This window comes from Typopeltis vanoorti, chromosome 23, assembly GCF_054136105.1.
Source record: "Typopeltis vanoorti isolate ZY-2024b chromosome 23, IOZ_Tvanoo_1.0, whole genome shotgun sequence".
Taxonomy (NCBI): domain Eukaryota; kingdom Metazoa; phylum Arthropoda; class Arachnida; order Uropygi; family Thelyphonidae; genus Typopeltis; species Typopeltis vanoorti.
The window spans coordinates 75,384,323-75,407,681 of record NC_143571.1 but is presented as its reverse complement, the minus strand read 5'-3'; positions in this window follow the sequence as shown (position 1 = coordinate 75,407,681).

Below are 23,359 nucleotides of genomic sequence, written 5' to 3'. Positions count from 1 at the left end.
TATTTCCAGTAGGGCACTGATGACTGCATTGTATTCTATGGTATCAAATGCTTTTTTAAAATCAATAAATAGAAAACATAGAAGGGACTCGGTATGCTCTGCATTTTTCTGTTAGTTGTGAAATGCAATGGATATGATCTATTACGGAGAAGCCTCTTCTAAATCCTGCCTGCTCTCTACTGGAGTTGTCTTCGAGAGTGTTTTGGATTCTGTTCAGTATTACTCTGTTCATGATTTTATATATGTGAGAGAGTAGACAGATTGAACGACAGTTTCTTATATCTTCCTTGTTCCCTTTTTTGAATAGAAGTATGGTTTTTGAAGTCTTCCATTCCTCTGGAATCTTTTTTTATTTGAAGAACCACGTGAATCTGGCAGCCAACTCTTTGAAAATAATTGGTTCCTCTTGTTGGATTTCTTCGGCCTTAACATGATTAAGTCCTTTACCTTTACCCCTTTTCTTAAGGGCATGTTCTATTTCTTCTGGAAGTACATCTGGTATATTGCTTGGTTTTGGAATGATAGGTTCTTAAACTTGACACTTAGTTGCATAGAGATCATTATAAAAATTCTGCACAATTTCTTATCTTTTTTCCATTAGTATGTTTTTCTCCATTTTGATCCTGTAAAGCAGATGGAATTGACTGTTTAAAATTTAAGTTCTTCTCTATTTTTTTCAGGCTGGTTTTTGCCTGCACTGCTCTTAGTTTTTGTATCCTGAAAGCTTTGTAGTCTTTTGGAATTCTTTTCCTTAGTAACTTACAAATAATTTTGTATTCTAGAAAATTTTCTTCAGATTTCTTCAGTTCTTTTCTCTTTTTCAGTAGTTCTATAGTTTGAGGTGAGAGTCGTTCTCTTTTCTTTTGTTTCACAGTAATTTCTGATTTTTTTCTTGCACTCGTTGAATTTAATAATAAAGTCAATATATTCATCATTTATGTAACAGTTCTTAATAGTCCATTCAGGCTCTTCTATGTACTTCCTGAACTTGTGGTAGTCTATTTGTTTGGGTTGTCTATTGTGGTTTGATGTTGCCCTGATGTGTTGTTCTTTTTTGTGGTCAATTCTTATAATGGCTCTGAGGAGTCTGTGGTTAGAATCTATGTTGAAGTATGTTTCGCCTATTGTACCAACCTTTTGTACCAGTCTTTTACAGTCTGTTAAAATGTAGTCAATTTCGTTTTTTGTGTCTCCATTCGGGGATTGCCAAGTCCATCTTCTTCCTTGGCGTTTGTTGAAAAAAGTATTCATGATAAAGAGTTGTTCAGCTGCAGCAAATTCAGCTAATCTCTCATATCTTTCTCCCAGGCCATGTGGTCCTATAAAAGTTTAGTTTTCTTTTCTACTTCCTATTTTGGCATTAAAACCACCACCAACGAATGTGTATTTTGACTTGTAATTTAATACCTGTTCAAGATTCATGTAAAAATTTTCTATTTCTTGATTATCAGCTACAGATGTTGGAGCATGGCAGGATATTAATTTTATTGTTATACTGTTCTCTATTTCAATTATGAATACACCTACTCTTTCAGATATGATGTTACAAGAAAGAATCGCCTTGCTGAGCTTAGATTTAACAATGAAACTCACTCTGCCTTGTTTGCCATTGTTTGAGGATGCTCCGAGGAGTATCTGTGAGCCATTATACAATCTTGCTGTCAATTCTTTCAATCCTTTTGTTTCATTCACTAGCAGGATATCCAAGTTGATATTGGTTAGTTCTTTGATTAATAAATCTATTCTGTAGTCTCTTACCAAAGTTCGAGTATTAAGTGTACCGATTGCAATTTTCATAGATTTAAGGGGCGACCTGTTTTCATCTGAAAGATTCTTCACACTCCTGGCCTCACTCGGTGCCTTACCGCCGCTGTAGAAAGGAGAGTGTGAGCCGCGCAGGACTCGGGGCTATTTCTGTTGTTGTATTGGCATCTTTGCTGTGGTCACATACACACTTCTCCTGCCCAGGGTTATATTACAAAGGGTTATAGAAAGGGATATATCAGAACAAATAGAGGATCAGTGTAAAAGAAAGCGTAATGTGATGAAAAAAGCAGTCAGAATAGATAAGATGAAATGGTTAGAAGCCCAATGCAATAATATAGAACAGCACTATGAAGAGCACAATACTAGCGAGGTGTACAATATGATTAGAACTTAATAGCAGGTCGCAATCAAAACATGCCACAATTAAAAATGAAAAAGGTAAAGTACTAATGAAGAAAGATAAAATTGTAAAGTGGTGGACAAGATACTGTAGAGAGTTATATGAAGAAAAACTAGATTTAGATAGCGTTGGAAAACTGATTGAAGAATTGAAGCAGATATCACCAGGTAATGAGTATAATATGGACATTTTAAGAGGAGAGGTAGAAAAAAGCAATAGAGTTCTAGTAATGATAACATCACTGGAGAAATGATTAAATATGGTGGCAAAAGTATGGTTACAGAAATGCACCAACTAGATAATATGGTATGGAAAGAAGGGAAAATGCCAGAGGAGTGGATGAAATCGATATTAGTGACATTATACGAAAAAGGAAATAAGCTAGAATGTAAAAATTATAGATCAGTTGCTTTGACGAGTCACCTTGGTAAGGTGATGATGATGATATTGACAGAAAGATTAAGAACACAATTAGATATGACATGAAAACACAATTAGATTTTACCTTGCAGATTAGCAACCAGGGAAATACAGAAGCACAGTTCAACAGATTTTGACAATGTGGTTAATAGCAGACAGCTGGAATAAAAAACTAAAACATATATACCTGCTTTGTTGATTTTCAGAAGGCATTTGATAGTATCGACTAGAAAGTGACTTTAGCTGTGCTATAATACAATGGAATTGAAAGAAAACTAATAACTATATTAAGAGGCGTTTACAAGAATGCAATTGCAGCAATTAGAATGGGTGATGATTTGTGGAAATGTTTAGAAAAAGCAGAGGTACTAGACAGGGATACCCAATATCACCAACCATTTTCATCGAACATTTAGAAAGAGCAATGGATAAAATGAAGGAAGCAAGGTACCAAAGGAATATCGGTTCATGGGATGAGAATTAACAATCTGAGATTAGCAGATGACATTGTATGGAAGAAGATGAAAGAGAACTACCAAAAACACTGAAACTGTTAAATGAGGAAGTAAAGAGATTGGGACTTGTTATGAACTTGGAAAAAACAAAGACAATGGTATTTTGTGAGAAGAATAAAACAAACGATACAAGTGGAGAAAATGTAGAACATTTCTCATATTTGGGAAGTAAAATGACATATGATTTGGATTGTAAAAAAGAAATATAGATAACGATTGCAAAGGGAAGGACAAATCTGAAGGCTATTGATAACTTCTGGAAAAGTAAAGCGATCAGCCTGAAAACAAAACTAAGAGTACTGGAAACATGCATCTTTAGTGGGGTAGTGTATGGATCTGAAACGTGGGTAATAAATAAGGAAGAAGAAAAATAATTTTAGCTTTTGAAAGAACTTGTTACAGGAAGATTCTAAGAATAGCATGGGTATAAAAAGTCACAAATGAAGAACTCATTGGAAGACCCAAACAAAGGAGAATCTAATGCAGAAAATTATAAAACAGGAGCTGCAGTTATTTGGACAGATGTGCAGAATGAGTGAGACTAGAAGATAAAGACATCCATGTTTAGTATTATGGATGGTGTAAACAGAAGAAGTAGACCATACAGGGAATCGACAGACGATATAAATGGCTGGTGTGGAATTGATATACAGAAACTGCGACACTATGCATTGGACAAAGAGAGGTGGAAGAAGATAGTGAAGGAGGCATCGGATACTAATTGCAGTGAGCCCATGGTTAGTGATGATGATGATGATAACCATGGGAAAGGTATACATCATGCCATGTAACGAGTCATGTTTTTGTATCCTATATACATTAAAGGAATATGATGCTGACAAGTCGAGCCTGTGTAGCTCAGTAGAAGTGGCGTTTGCACTCTATGGCGCTCAACCGCACGAAGAAAGGATTTGGTGGTTCAAATCTAGTCGCCGACTAGAGGAAATTTTTCTAAGCCTTTTTTCGACCTGTTCCTGAGTTAGTCGATCTCTCGCATAGGCTAGCGGGTTTTTTCTCCAGGAAACTAGGGTGTTTCGTCCCGTGAACTCAAGAAAATCGACCCTCGAACCCACACTATTTTCCGACATTAAAAAATATTTTGTTAGGGTTAGGGCCCACGAGATGGCGGCAATAATTTGCCGCCTTCTTCACTGCATGCTGATGAATCAGTGACAGCCTTGGGCCAGCTCTCTCTGATTGGCTACCAGTGGAGATTGAATTGCCCACTCAGTCTCCAAAAGTTAGATAGGCTAAACGGCCCCGCCTACTCCCTATACGGGACCAAAAATAGGCGTTAGCTGATTTTTTTTTCTTTTTGATGCTGACAAGTCATTTATGAACATCACTGGGTGAAATGGCTGCAAGAGTAAACTGATGAAGTTTGAAAGAGGCATTGTGATAGGATGCAATGTTGCTGGCCTATCTGTTCAGCAAATTGTTGACAAATTGGATCATCCCAAGTCAACAATCAGTGAAAGCATAATGAGATGGAAGTGCAAGGAAGTCAACTGCAAATGATATCCGGCATGAACGACGTAGGATGCTACGAAGGATAATATGTAAAAGCAGTCATTCGTTGGCGGAGATGTTCAGTGCGATGTATCTGGCATGGACTGGAACATTTATCTGCACAAAAAACATTCAGAACTGAGGTTCACAATATGGATTCCCATGGTAGGACTGCACTACGCAAGCCCGACATTTCCGCACTAACATTCTGAGCCTGTGTAGCTCAGTGGATGTGGCGTTTTCTCACCACAGCGCTTGGCCGCACGAAGGAAGACTTGCTTTCGAATCTAGTTGGAGACTAGAGGAAATTTTTCTAAGCCTTTTTCGACCGGTTCCCGAGTTAGTCGATCTCTGGCACGGGCAAGCTAGTTTTTTACCCGTAAACTCAAGAAAATCGACCGTAGAACCCATACTATTTCAGACATTTAAATATATTGTGTTAGGGTCAGGGACCACGAAATGGCGGCACTTGTTGAGCCATTCTCTTCACTGCATGCCACTTAATTAGTAATAGCCTTGGGCCAGGTATCTCTGATTGACTGATAGTGGAGATTGAACTGCCCTCAGTCTCCACAAAAGTTAGACTGGACTGAACGGCCTCACCTACTCCCTATATGGGAATGAAAAGGCTCTAGTGGATTTTACCGGACATTCTGTGTTAGTGTGGGTAATGTGTTCTGGAATAGATAATCACCCTACATCCTCTACCGAACGGATGGAGGGTGGTTGTGGCAGATGCACGGTGATCATCTCTTCGCAGATTGTGTAACCCCAGCTATGAAATTCGGAGGTTCATGTGTGATCGTATTGTCCTGTTCTTCCTGGTTTGGCCTTGGAACTGTGTGGTGCCATGAACATTGAACTCCAAGTGGTATCCTAATAGTCTGGACAAAATTCTTTCTACATTATGGAGTCTGTATGGAACTGGCCATATTCTCTTTCAGAAAGACAATGTACCATGCCATAAGGCTGCTGTGGTAACTGCATAGTTTGTGAACATGAACGTCACCACACTTGATTGACCTCCACAGAGCCCTGATCTCAACTGCATTGAACATCTGTAGAATGAACTGAACCGTTGGTGAGGGAAAGTGACATCCGCCAAACATCAGTCCAGGGCCTCGTTATATGCCTTCGAGGAGAATGGTTCATAATTCCCATTTATTGATATCGTGACATAAGGCTTCTGCTGTAACTGTGCGATTTGTGAACGTAAATGTCGCCACACTTGATTGGTCTTCATAGACTCCTGATCTCAACTGTTTTGAGCATCTGTAGGATGAACTGTAGGATCTGGTGAGGGAAATTGACATCCACACTACAGCGGTCCAGGACCTCTTTACATGCCTCCAAGGAGAATGGTCCATTGATTCCTATCGTACACATGTGGAAAGTTTCTGTTCAAATAGTTTTTCTTTACTGAATAAAAAATAAATAAATAAATAAATCAGCTAACGCCTTTTATTCTCTAATAGGGAATAAGCGAGGCCTTTATACTCTCTCTAACTTTTGGAGATTAAGTGCGCAGTTCAATCTCCACCGTACCAATCAGAGATAGCTGGCCCATGTCTATCACTAATTATAAGTGGCTACTGATGAAGAAACCAGCAAACAAGTGCTGCCATCTCTTGGTGCCTAACCCTAACAGAATATGTTATTGTCTGAAACAATGTGGATACTACGGTCGATTTTCTTGAGTTTACGGGATGAAAAATCCGAGATTCCGGAAGTAAAAACCTGCTTGCCGGTGCCAGAGATCGACTAACTCTGGAACAGGTCGAAAATAGGCTTAGAAATAGTTCCTCCATTCGGCGTCCAGATTTGAACATAGGTATAACTTTGAGCAGCCAAGCGCAGAGGACACAAGTGTCACTTCCACTGAGCTACACAGGTAATACCCTTTACTGAATAGTAACGAAAAACTATTTTAATTTTACAAATTAAATTTAAAAGAATGAACATAGTTTTTAAAAGAGGCCTGTGTAGCTCAGTGAAAGTGGCGCTTGTGTCCTCAGCGTTTGAAGTCAGACTTAAGTTCAAGTGTAGTCGCCGACTGGAGGAACTCTTTCTAAGCCTTTCTTCGACCGATTCCCGAGTTAGTCGATCACGGTCAAGTGAGTTTTTTATCTCGTAAATTCAGGAAAATCGACCGTAGTACCCACATTATTTCAGACAGTAACATATCTTGCAAGGGTTAGGTACCAAGAGATGGCAGCACTTGTTTGCCAGCCACTTCGTTGGTAGCTGATATAATTAGTGATAGACATGAGCCAGATACCGGTGGAGATTGTACTGTCCACTCAGTCTCCGAAAGCTAGATAAGGACCTCACCTACACCCTATAAGGGAATAAAAAGCATTAGCTGATTTATTTTATTTTTATAGTTTTTAAATTACATAAAAACAAGAATTAAGAAAGAAGAAAGGAAAGGTCTATCTTGATGAAAAGAACACACTGCCGTTCTGGGTAGATTTTCGTCAATATATGAGTAAGATAGAGTTGGCCCCAAGAACGATTATTATTAGTGCCTTGCTCGGAAGTTGAGGAACGTTTTCCACTGTTTTTTGTGGTGATTGCATGGAATAACACGCTACAATAGAATATTCGTATCGCCTTCTTCAATTTTAAAAAGATTGTCAGTTGGGATCTGATCTGAAATTGATAGTTCCTCGATTTCTGTGGTGGTGATTTTCTACGAGTAACTGTTATACAGTTTTCGTTTTAGGCTCTACACCCTCTGTCCCAAAAGAAACCGAACTTTTGATAGGAAAAAAGGCCAATTATAATTATTCAAATCATTTATTTCAATCAATATACTCTTCCTCAGCTCGGATAAAGCGTTTGGAATGGTCAATTAATTCGTTAAATTACTTTTTTATATAGGGTTTTGGGATACTGTTGAGGGAAGTGGTTACTGCCGCTTGAACGTTTTCAGTGGTGTCGTATCGCTTTCCTTTCATTAACAAATGAAATCGGGGGAAGAAAAAGAAGTCACACAGTGCTAATTCAGGTAAATACAGCTAGTGATCCAACATACAAACTTGGTTTTTGCTCAAAACCTGTCTCACAATGTTCGAACAATAAGATGGTGCATTATCGTGTAAAAGTGACCAGCTGCCTGCATCACGATGTTCATGCCGCCGTACGCGACGAATTCTTGCTATCAACGCTTTAAAACTTCGAGATAAAACTCACCATTGACCGTTTGGCCAGGCGGAATGGCGTTTTTGTGGATAATGCCCTTGGAATCGTAGAAACCAATCAGCATTGTCTTTACTTTTGACTTCTCCAAGCGACTTTTTTTCGGATGCCCCTCTTCTGGTGGTCTCCACTCAGCACTCTGGCGCTTTGTTTTGGGCTCATACTCAAAACACGATGTTTCGTCACAAGTAACGATCGTTTCAAAGAAGTTTGAGTCTTTACGAACTGTTTTAAGGAGGTCCTTGCAGTGTTCAATTAGGTACATTTTTTGGTTCTCGGTGAACTTGTGGGGAACAAATCGCGAATTCAATTTACGAAGGCCCAAACTCTCGGTCAAAATGTTGTGCACAGTTAATTTTGGAATCCCCAATTCATCTTCAATCAATCTCACGGACGATTTCTGGTGTTCTTTGATGAAATCACGCACTTTTTAGATGTTAACTATGCTCAGTCCAGTTTTTGGACAGCCTGGCTTTTCGTCGTCCTCAAACGTCTCACGACCACTTTGAAATCGCTTAAACAGCTCGTAAATTTGAGTACGGGATAAGCATTCACCGTGTGCTTTTTGATGCGTTTCGGTAAAACGTTTACCAAGTTTAACACAAAAGTCAATCGCAGCTCTCTGTTTGAAACTTATTTTCCGACTGTTTGTCAAAACACAAAGCCACTCTCTTGGCATTATTATTATTATTATTATTATTATTATTATTATTATTATTATTATTATTAGGATCAGAGGACGAAGTGTAAGCATAGAAACGGTTGCATGGTTGTATCGCTGGTCCCGTTTTTTATAGTTTTTAATGTGGTTCTAACTCCTGTTTTTAATTTAAATGTATCATAAAGTAACTCCAGTAACTCTACTTGTCACGCATATAATTCATCGAAATTGGCGAAGTGGGGTCCAAAATCTGAGTCTGCTGAAAATTGAACACAATTCACTCACTAACGAGCATAAAACAAATGACGTCGCCATCTTTTCAGTTGTCCAAGGGAAGAAAGGTGAGTCATGAAGTGACCAAGTGCCTGAAGGAATTACCATTCGACGGAAGTCATATAATCTGCAGGAAATGCCTTAGGAATCTTCACTTTACATGTTTCGGAATTTCAGAAACAATATGGCAACGCAAATTCAATGCCAAATGAGAAGAATGGAAATGCCTAAACTGCAGAGACAACAAAGAAACGCTGCCACCCACGGCGCAACTGATTATGCCCGAGACAGAATCAGTCGATGAACTGAACGGACAAAAAAATACCAGTGAGTTTTATAATTTGAATGCCATAAATTTATTACTAGAAAAAGGTTTAGAGAATACAAAAGCCAGCTTAGTAGATCTTTTAAAAGAACTATTTGATAAATAGAATGAACAAATAATAAAAAATAGCGAATATGAAGAGTTTGTTAAACTTAATAATTAAACAGTCGAAGAAGTCTTACAAACAGTAAAAGACATTAAAATTAGCTTTAACGTACTAACTGACAGGCAACACAAATTGATAAAAGACACATCATTTAATTCCCTAAAACTACAATAAGAACTTTTAAATCAACAACAACATAAAAAAGACCTTGTCATAAACGGTCTTCCAGGAACTGAATCCACAAAAAATCTCAGAGACGTAGTTTTAAAGTTAGGCCATGCAATTGAAATCCTCCTACAGCATAATAATATTCAGACCATAAATCGGTTTCCCAGGAAGAACAAAAAACAAGGCTCACCACGCCCAGCATCAATCATAGTTGGTCTGACAAGCAAGACAACAACAATCTCATCAAAGCCAGCAGACTGAAAAAACCATTTGTCAAGGACTTAAACGCAACGCAAGACAATACACCACTCTTTCTATCTGGGTATTTAACACCTTTCAATCAGAATATGTTGTACCAAGCAAGAAAAGCAAAAACAGAAAAAAATTATCAATTTTTGTGGATCAAAGACGGCAAGATACTCTTGAGAAAGTCACAAATTTCAACGTCTATACAAATAAAAAGCTTGGAAGACATAGATAGGCTGGCAGAGTGAAACAAAAGACTCCAATTTAGCTCAGACCTCAACACAATAAAAATGAATGTGAACCATTAGATAGATGTAATCACACCAGAATACATCAGCAATTATATTTCCGACTCGCTTGATGCATGGAAACAACACACAGTCAAGCGAGAGGACTCTCAATCTTGCATATTAACATCAGAAGCATCCAAAAACATTGGTTATAGTTACAGGCTTATCTGAGGAATTACACCAGTACTATTGACATATTGGTCGTAACAGCAGTGTCCATAAATAATGACGAAGTGACTGCTTTCCAAATTCCAGACTTCCAACAACAGAGATCATGCCGCCAAATAAAAAGAGGGGGTGGAATATTAATATTTATCGAATATAAAGGAATAGCAAAAGCAACTGCCTATCGATTTGAACATGCTGAAACCCTTTGCCTCGAAATCACTAATACCACAAATAGACAGCATCCCATAATACTAAATGCTATTTACAGGCCACAAAACTTAAACATGAGTGAATTCTCGCACGAACTCAATTGCTGGCTTTCACGCCAAGAAATATGCTCAACGGAATACCTAATGATAGTCGGCGACATAAACATAAATATTGCAAACGAAAACTAGAACAACACTGTACAATACCTAGACACGCTATCCATGCATAATCTAATACCAACAATAACATCATATACTAGAGAAGAAATATTCGGAAATACTATCACTTCCTGCCTAGATCATATAAACGGCCGAGCACCACCAAACAGCTACAATGCATCAGTCATAAAATGCAAAGTAACAGATCATTACTTCATGGCTCTAAACCTGCACACTAAGACAATATCCATGCAATGCCCCACAGAAGAAGAACAATATAAAACAATAATAGACGAAGAAGTAGTCAACCACGAAATAAGAAAAACCAACGGGAACACATGGCATCTGATTCAGCTGATATCTTATACAACAACATTAGACTCACACTGGAGGAAATATATAAGAAAGCAGCAAAGAACGTCAGAATTCGCTTGAAAACTACCCAAAATCCTTGGATAACACAAAACCTAATCCTAGAAATACACAGAAAGGACACTCTATGGAAAGAAGCAAAGCGATATCCAAATAAAACAGCTTTAAAAACTCATTATAGGATAACAAGGAATCGCCTTACAACACAAATAAGAAATGGAAAAATGAAACTACTACAGAGACAAATTAACCTCTGTACAAAACACCATGAAACAAAGTTGGCTAGATTGTGCTCCCAATACCATCACCTCCGAAACCGTAAAACACAGCTTCATGAAAGACAATACCTATCCAACAACTAGCAAATGGCTTTAACCAATACTTTGCAGACTCCACCCAAGAACTGCATAGAAATATTCCCCCAATGACAAAACGTGACACTCCACTTGGACCACAATCAAAACAGACATTATGGTTCCCAACCACAAAAGAAGCAGAACTTCTCTCTGTAATTCAACAAATCAAACCAAACTAAGGCCCAGGAATTGATGGTATAAGACCTAAGGATATCAAGCAACACGCAACTAGCTTAGGTCCTATCGTACTAAAATTAATAAATAAAATATTTAAAACAGGACAGATTCCAAGTATGCTAAAGTTCACCATAATCACACCCATATACAAACATGGAAAAAGAAATTTAATTAGCAATTGCAGACCCATAGCAACATTACCAAACTCAGCATATACAGAGACCTTTCATATTATCCCCAAAACACAATATGGTTTTCAGAAAAATAAGGGAACAACATCTCTCTTGGAAGACTTTACAGACGTAATTAATACCTCCTTAGACAAAAACAAAATTGCGATGGTAGTCTTTACTGATCTAACTAAAGCATTCGATACACTCACACATCAAACCTTGTTAGAAAAGCTGAGGCATGTTGGAATAGACGTGCCTCTGCACAGGTGGTGTACAAACTACCTTCAAAATAGAAAGCATGTCACTGTTACACCTATATTAAGAATGTAGAATTCTCAGCTATCATGGTGTAACATGAAGAATAAATAAAATAAATCAAAAACCCTGCATAAAAGATAATAGTTGAATTAATTAAAAGAAAAAGAAAGATTCTTGCATCCAATAAAATATATATAAAAAAAATAAAGGTTTTTGTTAAACTAACTAACAAAAGAGAGAATATATTAATATTGTGATATGATTTAAAAGATAAAATTTAACTAAATAAGACAGAAAAGGATTAGTCATAAGAGATGTGAGAGGCTAGAGATTAAAATATTAAGTGAATTCATAGAAAAAATTTGGAAAGGGGATTAAGTTAGAGGCTAGCGGAAGAAAAACAACAGACTATCGCTCAGGGTCAATTCCCGGATTGAGACTTCGTAACGGCTCGCCGATCAAAGGACGTTTGGCATAAAAATGCCACCCTAATTGGTCGGTAAAGTCAAGTCAAGGAGAAGGGCAGAGAAAAGAAGTAAAAAAAGGTGCCGTTAGGCGAGCAGGTATGAAAGGGTTGGAACCCCCCCCCCCGAAGAAGGCTTTTTGGTTTTTGTTTGGTTCTGTTCTCGAGGAGTTCTCTACGAGTTCCACGGCATAGGATTTCACGGTGTTTTCCTGAGTGGCGAGATAGGGGTTATAACCCCACGTCACAACACGGAAACGAAAGTGAGAGGGATTTCGATTCCGGATTTCCTATGTAAGAAGCGAAGAATGCCATAGTCAAAGAAATGGAAACATATTCTTTGTGTTTCAACTCCAGCGATAACTACGAAAAACGGAGAGCTGTAAAGAAATCGATGTCCACGTCGCGAGTTGCACAGCCGATATATAGATGATTCAAAGTGGTCCGGAGTTACGAAAAGTTAAGACCACGTAAGCCTAGTTCAATTCCAAAAGGAACGTAGGAGAAACAGATTATCGGAGACGTTATACCAAGCTAGTTCAATCAGAAAAAGGTAAAGGCCCATATGAAAAACTCAAGAAAGAAAGGTACTGTAAAATATATCTAATGTTAACTAAAATTTGTCTGTGATAAGTATCATTATTCTAATACGGATGTGTTGAAGTGACCAAGGAAAATTTATACTAGGACTTTAGTATCTGATAGAATATATTAAACGTAAGCTGGCTAGTGTTAATGATATGTGAATAATTAAGTGTCCTGAGAATTTTGCATGTCTATTATATTGTATAAGAAAGTTTAAATGACATAATTATGTGTTAGTGCAGTAAATGGTTTAGTTAATCTACTTAAGTTTGAATAGTTAAATAGTGGAATTAATCTTATTTGTCCATGTCAAATGAATTTACGTGTTGAATATGTATGGCGGCATGATCGTAATACTAGTTATGTGTTAGTGCAGTAAATGGTTTAGTTAATCTACTTAAGTTTGAATAGTCAAATAGTGTGAATTAATCTTATTTGTCCATGTCAAATGAATTTATGTGTTGAATTGTTATGGTGGCATGATCGTAATACCCATTATAGGATCAAGCTTAATTACTTGTAATAAGCTAATGTTAGTTTGTAAGTATTTAGTTTAGCATTAAATTGAGAAAAAAATTTTTTTTTGAATTGTACCATGTTAAGGAATTTAATAAACCTTTGTTCAATGATAAAAGAGTTGTCTGAAATTGCTGTCCAATGCACCACTTGACAAATACGAACCTAATCACGCGGGAAATTAATGTTAAGAAACGAGATAAAGTGTCACGACTGCAATATAGTTACACTTTCAGATATATTTGAGTTCTTTCTCCTTGTTTTTGTGTATAATATCTCAAACTAAATATCCCAAAAGGCGCAGTATAAATACAAATATTAGGGGTACTAAGGGGAGTAATAACTTAAGTATTAGTAAAATTTTTGGTGATATCTCGTGGTAGATAATAATAGAACATAGATAAGAGGAGATTACTAGATATGATAAAAATCGTAAAATGGGACACAACATCACACGTATCGGGTCAAACCGAAGCATTTTGTACTGTAGCGACATTGATTAATGTCGCTACAGTACAAAATGATAAAACTGATCTTTTGGGAACAAAGAGAAAATAACGACCTTATATACATTGCAATATCAGAACACAAAATACTTACAGCAATACATTTATGTCACTATGCAGCTTTGCTAAAACATTATTTAGATGCCAACTACAGGACGGTCAGAAATACATACCGTATAACAAGACCTCAGACAACTAATTATATCACATATAAATGCAATAATCACTACGGAAAGGCCACGCGAAACTTCTACATGTTAGACATGATAAACAAATTACCTTTTGAATACAGAAACCTTACAAGCTACAATAGCCTGAAAAGAGATCTAAGGACTTGCTATGAACAAGAAACACACACCCAAAATACCATGCAAACTCAATGAAACACAATACAATCGTTCAGGCGTCCAGTTCAGTGACGCATCAATACATTCCAAGTTATCGTGTTTTTTTTTTGTTTTTTTTTGTGCGTTCCTCCCAATAGTAACCCTACCAGGAGGTAATTTATTCCTACATGCTCCATTGCATTACAATGGTTATATTACATGTAGCTTACAAGTACCGATTAACATTTTATATTTATATTTTTGTATCAATTTTCATATTTACATTTATATTTATATATATACATTTATTAACACTATACAGTATAATTCACATAATATCAGTATTTATGTTAGATCACAAGGACTGGAAGTTGATTTTATTAGCAAATTTAATTAATTCTATGTAATACTTTTCGACAAGTCTCTGTTTTGACACTTGTCTCCGGAAGTGATGACGTGTTGTATTAGAGTCATCTGGATGGAGTCCAATAGCTGACAGTCGTAAAGCATGTGGTCAACAGTCTGTTGAAGGTGTGGACTGCAGATGCATGATGGTGATTCCAGGATATGAAATCTGTGTAGATAGTGTCTTAGTTTTCCGTGCCCTTTAGTAGCGTGGTTAAACCTGGAGAAATTGCGTGTTTTTTCAGCCGGAGTCTGCTTCTGATGCTAGGAAAGAATTAGTTTGTTGTTGAGCCGTTTTTTGATGTTTTCCATTCTTCTTCCCACGTGTCTAGGCTTTTCGCTTCTGCAACTGTTATTGTAACATATTTCGAGTATTTCTGGTAACTTGTTTCTAGCTTTAGCCAACTGATCTGCTCTCTCGTTTCCTGCTATTCCAATATGCGCTTTCACCCAGCACAACTTGATTTCCCATCCCTCTGGAGTGAGATTTCTTGTCTGTTCTATCAATGCAATATGGTTGTTCTGGTTTTTTATGCCGTCTATGGTGCTTCTATATCGCTGTAAATTATTGCTGTATTTTGCTAAGAGGTGTTGAGTTCTAATTCCTGGAGATATGTGAGTGACTGCACTATAGAAAGTTGTTCTGCTTTGTTGTTGGAACAGAGAGGATGCAGTCTAGAGCAGCGTTCTTGTATAATGGACTCTCTGTTGTATGTAGTGAAAGAACAACCGACGTTCCTTTCGGTTTTGCTTCCGTCAGTGTATATTTGGAATTCGTCACTTTCAGAGCTTTCCTTCTCCTTAATATTTGTTTTCTTTGCTGGGTGAGGCCACTTATTGTAGTGAAGCGGATGTTCGTAACAATTTGGATCGATTTTGTAACTTTCGATATATCTTCCGGAAGTGACTTCATATATAAGAGAATAATTCTTGTATTTTTAGGCAGATCGGTGTTAGAGCTGCAATAACGCAAGCTGCCTCGAAAGAGATTGCCCGTATCCTTTAATTATGCGTATGGCTATACGGCGTTGAACTCTGTTTAGTTTTTGTCGGTTTATCTTTGAGTTTAGTATGTTTCCAGGCAGGTGCAGCATAAAATATCAGTAGTAGTATAGCATAGGTATATATCGTTTGCATCGCTCGTTGGCCTAATTCCCACTTAATCCTTGCCGACTTAGCTAGGAGGTTTCCTCTTTGTAAGCCTTTTTTCAGCAACATATGAGATGTGCTTATTGAAGGTGAATTTTTCGTCTATTGTTACTCCTAGATATTTTAGTTCACTGGCTACCTCGAAAATCTCTCCGTTTAGGAAGACTGTCACAGATTGATCTGATTTTTTTCGTGAGATGTGGAGCACTTTAAACTTGGCTACTGAAGGTCAATTTCTTCTCGCGTGCCCACTCTGCAATTTTAAAGAGTTCATTGGCCGTTACTTCTAACTGTAAGCCGTCGCGTCCCTGACTCATTATCATCGGCGAAGGCTATGACGTTTGTTTCAGTAGTGACAGAAAGTCTTAAAAGCGAGTCGTACTGAATGTTCCAGAAACCTAGCCCACAGCAGGAACCATGCGGACATCCCCGTTTGACGTTTTTCGTTATAGTTGTGGTTTTTAGTGTCATAGTTGCTCTTCTGTCTGAAACATAATTTTCTGTAAGGTAGAGTAAGTTTTTAGGGCATTTTAAATCTATTAATTGATTGATTATGGCTGGCCACCACGCACATTGAAGGCTCCTTGTACGTCGAGTGAGATCAGTAGTACGTCTTTTTTTTTTTTTTTGCTATAGACTGTGTTCTGCGAACTTTTTCAGCTCCATAATTGCGTCTACTGTGTTGGATTGAGGTCTGAATGCGTACGGATTGCTGCTTAATAAGTTTCTTGAGTAGACGTAGTGCATTATTCGGTTTATTAGAAGTTTTTCCAGTACCTTGCTAGCGACGTTTATGAGACTGATTGGTTTGTATTTGTTAATTTCGTCGGATGTTTCTTTCCTGGTTTGATTATAGGTATAATTTTTGAGTGTTTCCATATTGAAAGAAATCGTCCTCTTTTTAGGCATTTGTTGTAAACTGTTGTTATGAATTCGGGGAATTCGAGAAACGTGTTAAGAGTATGTCGCTGCTTATTCCGTCTTCTCCAGGAGATTTTCTTGGATCTATTGATCTTAATATTGACTCGATTTCATTAGTTGCAAATGAGTCGTCGTCAGGAAAGTCTATATCTGTTTCCATTCTTTTTCTGTAAGTTTTGTGGATTTCTTCATCTGTTGATTCATCGTCATCGGAAATAAACTTCTCTATTATAATAGCTGCAGTTTCTGCTAAGTTTTTAGTGTAGGTTCCGTCTGTTTTCTTGATAGTTGATAGTATAGGTGTTGTCTTGTTCTTGTTTGCTGCTAATTTATATATGCAATTCCAAGGATTCGATACGGTTGAAACTGCACAAACTTTTTTCCATGATTTTGTTTTCGCGTTTGTAATTTTGAACTGATAGCTGTATTTGGCTTTATAGTATTTCTGTCTTCTGCTCTCTCCTAAATCTTGGTTATTGTATGTTCTTTGGTATAGTCGTCTGAGTGCGTTGACACGTTTTCTTAGGACTGTTAGCTCGTCGTTTCTCCACGGTACTGATTTTCTTCCATCGATGTTTAGCTTCTTGGCTGTTCTGAGTGTTTGATCGCTTGATTTTCTCAGACCTGATGAGAGTGCTCGTTAGAGCCGCTACAGATAGTGCACGCGTTATTTCTGTGTACGAAACTTTTATTATTGGCGTGTGCTCGTAGTGAGGGTGAAATATTTTAAATAAAGCACTTTTTTCATATGTAAATTTATTTATTAATAAATTGGTTTAGGAAAAATTGAATTATTTTTCTTATTTTGTATATGCAGACCCCCCCCTCCCCCCCACACACACTTAAAATTTGCATCCGTGCCACAGCAACACACTATCATATAAAAAAACTCTGTGACGTTTAAAGCCTGTATAGAAACCTCACATTGACATTATAGAAAATTTAGATGTATCTTTCTGTTCATCAGTGCCCCACTTAAAGGCACGTTAGCCTTTATTCCCAGTATTGCTGCTCTAAACAACTTTACCACGAACTCAGGTTATTTAATTAGGTAAGGAAAATTCTACAAACAAACAGAGGAGACAGCCATTGGCTCTGGTTAATTACTTCATATAGTTATTTCATCATTATTTCTATCTCTGACTCGCTACCAGTGAAGATCACAATCACTCACTCAGTCTCCAAAAGTTACATAAGGCGCTAAAACAGACTCGACTGTTGCTTATAAGGATAAAAAACAGGTGTTAACTGTTTTTTTATTAGTTAAATAAAATCCAAATATAGATATATTTAAAAAAAATACTTGAACGCCACCACGTACGTTTCTGCACAACAAATTCGCTGTGCCTGAGAGGAAGGCAAAAAGAATATTTGATCACGAGAACTGCAGTCCTGCTTAAACATTTACACGCATCTCACCATACCTTCATCAGACCACGAAATTCTTAAATGGTATCGTTTTAAAATTACGGCAGTGGTTCTCAAGCTTTTATGACTCTGTTATTATATCTGTTAATCGCGCGTGTGTGTGTGTGTGTGTGTTATTCTATCCGAATTACTTAGTGTGGTTCTTTTACGATAATAAAAATTAAATTATTTGAAATTTCTTAAATAAATTTTGACAGAACAGCCACACGTTGGTTCGCTAAATGTAACGAACCGCGGGTGTTGATTAAGCAGGATAATCGTTAAAAACCCGAATATTCAAAAAATTCTCAAAAGTTAAAGCAAATTTTGATAAAGCCACTTCACTTTAATCGTTGAATATAATGATACAGGGATTATAGCCTTCTCACCGACCAGAATCGCTAACAAAATTAAAAGGAATTTTAATTAAAGTTAAAATTTATTTGAACTAAAGTTTAAAAAATTCTTTCATTTTATAAGTTACTAAATTCTTAGTAACTTTAAAAAAAAAATTTAATAATTTTTATAAGTGGAACTATTTTTTAGGAAAATAAAAGAAACTCAAGATAGATGAGAAAATAAGAAAATACTTCAGAAATGATTAGAACATTTAATATAAGTATTCAAAAAATGGCATCTTTACAGAATAACAGAAAATAAATTAAATTACATAAATATACTTGACATTTTTTAAAATTATAATTTTAGGGTTTTTGATTGCATATTCATAAAATTAGAAATAATGGTCTTAACGTCTAATTCCGCAGATATATCATTTTCAATAGCTATTAAAGCAAAACTAACAAGCCTTTGACTAACAAGTGTAGGTTTTAAATTAAAACTTACTTTTAATCAATTTCAACATGGAAAGGAACGTACTCCGCTCGCTACACTAACAGGTGAGGTTAATAGTATTCTTAAAGCAATTGAAAAGTTAGGGAAAGATAAATTACTGGACAAAATAAAATTAAGAATATCGAAAGGGTTTTGAATATTTAAATTATCCTTCCGAAAAATATCCCGGAAAGTACATAACTCGTCATATAGTTCTGTTGCATTTACGTCTTTATTGTCGCCATCCTTCAAGAGAATCTCTAAATCGTCATATTTTTTTCGTAAATCTTCGTTATTAATTTGTAGTAATCTATACAAGAAATTGAAATTATCATAATATGTTTTTAGTTCTTCAAAACGTTCTATTAACGAACACATTGCAACGTCTAGAAGTGTATAAAACGCATTCACTATAAATTTACCTTCTGGCGATTGTGGTGTTTTGTCATGATGCTTGTAGTCAAATTGCCGTGTCTTCTTTAGTCGTGAACTTCCGTAGCAGTTTTAAATTCTTGTTCTCCTGTAATGCTCATATTTTTGTGTTGAACCATTTTACTTACAGGGTTTATTCTGTTAAGTAAATCATGCCCAGTTATAAGGGAGCAAATAAATTTGTAGTCCTTTATTTTAGCACATAATGTTTGTTCTTCATGCTGAGTTTCTTTATTAAAATCTTCATTATTTAAAATTTCAAAAAGTGCCTCGTAAATTTCTCGTAACTGATATCGTAGAGGGCGGAATGCATTAATTTTAGTTTCCCATCGCGTATCTGACGGTTGTTTCAATGTTAATTTTTTTTTTAAAAAACTTTTAAAGGATTGCCCAACGTTTGTAAGACAATGAAAAGAAATTGTATATTTCTTGAATAATTGCAAAGAAACTAATTGTATCTGCATTCATTTTGGCTGAATCGTTAATGATTAAATTTAGAGTATGAGCAGCACATGGCACGTAAAAAGCTCGAGGATTTTTGTATAAAAGCAAATTTTGGAGCCCATATTTTTTCCCTTTCATAATTTCTCCATTGTCCTTGACCTCGCATGTCTTCAATGGGAATGTTCCATTTTTTCTAGTTGTTCCATTATTGTTGCGCATAAATCACGTCCTGTGGAATCTGATATATATCTGCAAAACATAAAACGTTTTCCCTGATCTAAACAATTCCATTGTCACAGGAAACAAAGCGAATAATAATGGTCATTTGTTCTGTTTTACTTACATCAGGTGTGCAGTCTAAAATTATGGAATAATATTTAGATTTTCGAATTGATAATAAAATTGTATCCCTGATTGCGTTCCTTAAAGTTTCCAATATTTCATTTTGACTGTCTTTACTCAAATAGCGTACTGTATTGTTTCGTTGTAGGGTCCTTTCAACATGATTTTCCATAACGGGATCAAAATTCGCAAACAGTTCCACTAATTTTAAAAAATTGCCGATTATTCCTTTCATATAATTTATCAGATAATCCGCGAAAAGTTAAATTTTATAATTTCAATCAAGCGTTCTAAAACACTCATCCAATGTTTCTTTTCCATTGAGCATCTCCTTTGCCTTTTTTTGTCTATCTAAAGTGGACGCTTACGATTTTGTACACCGGATAACTTTTTTATTTTAAATTTTTGATTCCATTTCTATTTTATACCCACAAGAAATTATTACACAACACGACACAGAGACGAAATGATAGTCCGCACTGCGCTCCTGTCAGTAGCCTGCTGAGACGCGAACATATGACTGGTTAACTAGCAACAAATGTTTATTACGAAAATTCCTTTCTGCACATAAAAACCGTTCACCGTTTCACTTTAGATAGACTGCAGTAGATACAACGTTCTTTAGGCAAAAGAATTTAGTCTGCTCTCGCGGCAAAATTGTAAACAGCCGGCGGATCAAAGAGGCGGCAATATACAATTTTTTAAAAATTTTTATTCGGTGTATCCGGCGAATATTGATTTTAATATTGATCATTCTTTATTTTTTTGTTTTCATGATAAAAATTTTGTTTCTTAAAATTGAACTTATGAACGGTACCCCAGAGCGGCACCCACTTCGTAGCGGAGCCCGCATTCTCTGCATGCCCGCTTCCGCCAGCTCTGCCCATGGTGAATATTTCCAAAAAGACAGAAGTGTAACCCATCAGAAAAAAGTATCCCAGTGAATCTCTTTGAATCCTTAGACTCCTTGCATTGAGCTACCCAACTTCCGTCCCGTCATCGCAAGCCGCAATTAATTGCGATATCCAGCTACGCGCTGAATATTTGCCTAATTTGACAAATGAGCATTCAGATTATATCCCCCCACCACAGCGACATATAATCCGATTGTTATTCAGTGAGATATAGTTTTGATCTTTAGGCCATTTCTGCACCTTTATGTGCAAACAAATAATCGCAATAGTTTATATCAACTTCATTAATTAGCATTAGGTATGAACTTTGGTTATTTCTTTTAGTAAACAGCGTTACTTTAAGAAACCATAGATTTCATTGAGCATCTGCTTTGCCATTATATTCCCACCCGCCATCTCATCCACTTTCCATTTCCCATCCTTGTGGTGAATATTTCCAAAAAACAGAAGCTTAACCCATCAGAAAAAAGTATCCCAGTGAATCTTTTTGAATCGTCAGGTTCCTTCCATTGAGCTACCAAACAGCCTTCACGTCCGCTAATCAGAAATTAATTGCGATATCCAACTACGCGATGAATATTCGCCTAATTTCACAAATCAGCATTCAGCTTATATCCCTCCACAACATTCACATGTAATCCGGATGTTATCCAGTGAGATATAGTATTGATCTTTAGGCCATTTCTGCACCTTTATGTGCAATCAAATAATCGCCATAGTTTATATCAACTTCATTAATCAGCATTAGGTATGAACCTTGGTTATTTCTTTTAGTAAACAGCGTTTCTTTAAGAAACCAAAGGTTTCATTGATCATCTGCATTGCCATTATAATCCCACCCGCCATCTCATCCACTTTCCATTTCCCATCCACATGGTGAATATTTCCAAAAAGACAGAAGTGTAACCCATCAGAAAAAAGTATCCCAGTGAATCTCTTTGAATCCTTAGGCTCCTTGCATTGAGCTACCCAACTTCCGTCCCGTCATCGCAAGCCGCAATTAATTGCGATATCCAACTACGCGCTGAATATTTGCCTAATTTGACAAATGAGCATTCAGAATATATCCCCCCGCCACAGCCACATATAATCCGATTGTTATTCAGTGAGATATAGTTTTGATCTTTAGGCCATTTCTGCACCTTTATGTGCAAACAAATAATCGCCATAGTTTATATTAACTTCATTAATCAGCATTAGGTATGAACCTTGGTTATTTCTTTTAGTAAACAGCGTTTCTTTAAGAAACCATAGATTTCATTGAGCATTTGCTTTGTCATTATAATCCCACCCGCCATCTCATCCACTTTCCATTTCCTATTCCCATGGTGAATATTTCCAAAAAGACAGAAGTGTAACCCATCAGAAAAAAGTATCCCAGTGAATCTCTTTGAATCCTTAGACTCCTTGCATTGAGCTACCCAACTTCCGTCCCGTCATCGCAAGCCGCAATTAATTGCGATATCCAACTACGCGCTGAATATTTGCCTAATTTGACAAATGAGCATTCAGAATATATCCCCCCGCCACAGCCACATATAATCCGATTGTTATTCAGTGAGATATAGTTTTGATCTTTAGGCCATTTCTGCACCTTTATGTGCAAACAAATAATCGCCATAGTTTATATTAACTTCATTAATCAGCATTAGGTATGAACCTTGGTTATTTCTTTTAGTAAACAGCGTTTCTTTAAGAAACCATAGATTTCATTGAGCATTTGCTTTGTCATTATAATCCCACCCGCCATCTCATCCACTTTCCATTTCCTATTCCCATGGTGAATATTTCCAAAAAGACAGAAGTGTAACCCATCAGAAAAAAGTATCCCAGTGAATCTCTTTGAATCCTTAGACTCCTTGCATTGAGCTACCCAACTTCCGTCCCGTCATCGCAAGCCGCAATTAATTGCGATATCCAACTACGCGCTGAATATTTGCCTAATTTGACAAATGAGCATTCAGAATATATCCCCCCGCCACAGCCACATATAATCCGATTGTTATTCAGTGAGATATAGTTTTGATCTTTAGGCCATTTCTGCACCTTTATGTGCAAACAAATAATCGCCATAGTTTATATTAACTTCATTAATCAGCATTAGGTATGAACCTTGGTTATTTCTTTTAGTAAACAGCGTTTCTTTAAGAAACCATAGATTTCATTGAGCATCTGCTTTGTCATTATAATCCCACCCGCCATCTCATCCACTTTCCATTTCCTATTCCCATGGTGAATATTTCCAAAAAGACAGAAGTGTAACCCATCAGAAAAAAGTATCCCAGTGAATCTCTTTGAATCCTTAGACTCCTTGCATTGAGCTACCCAACTTCCGTCCCGTCATCGCAAGCCGCAATTAATT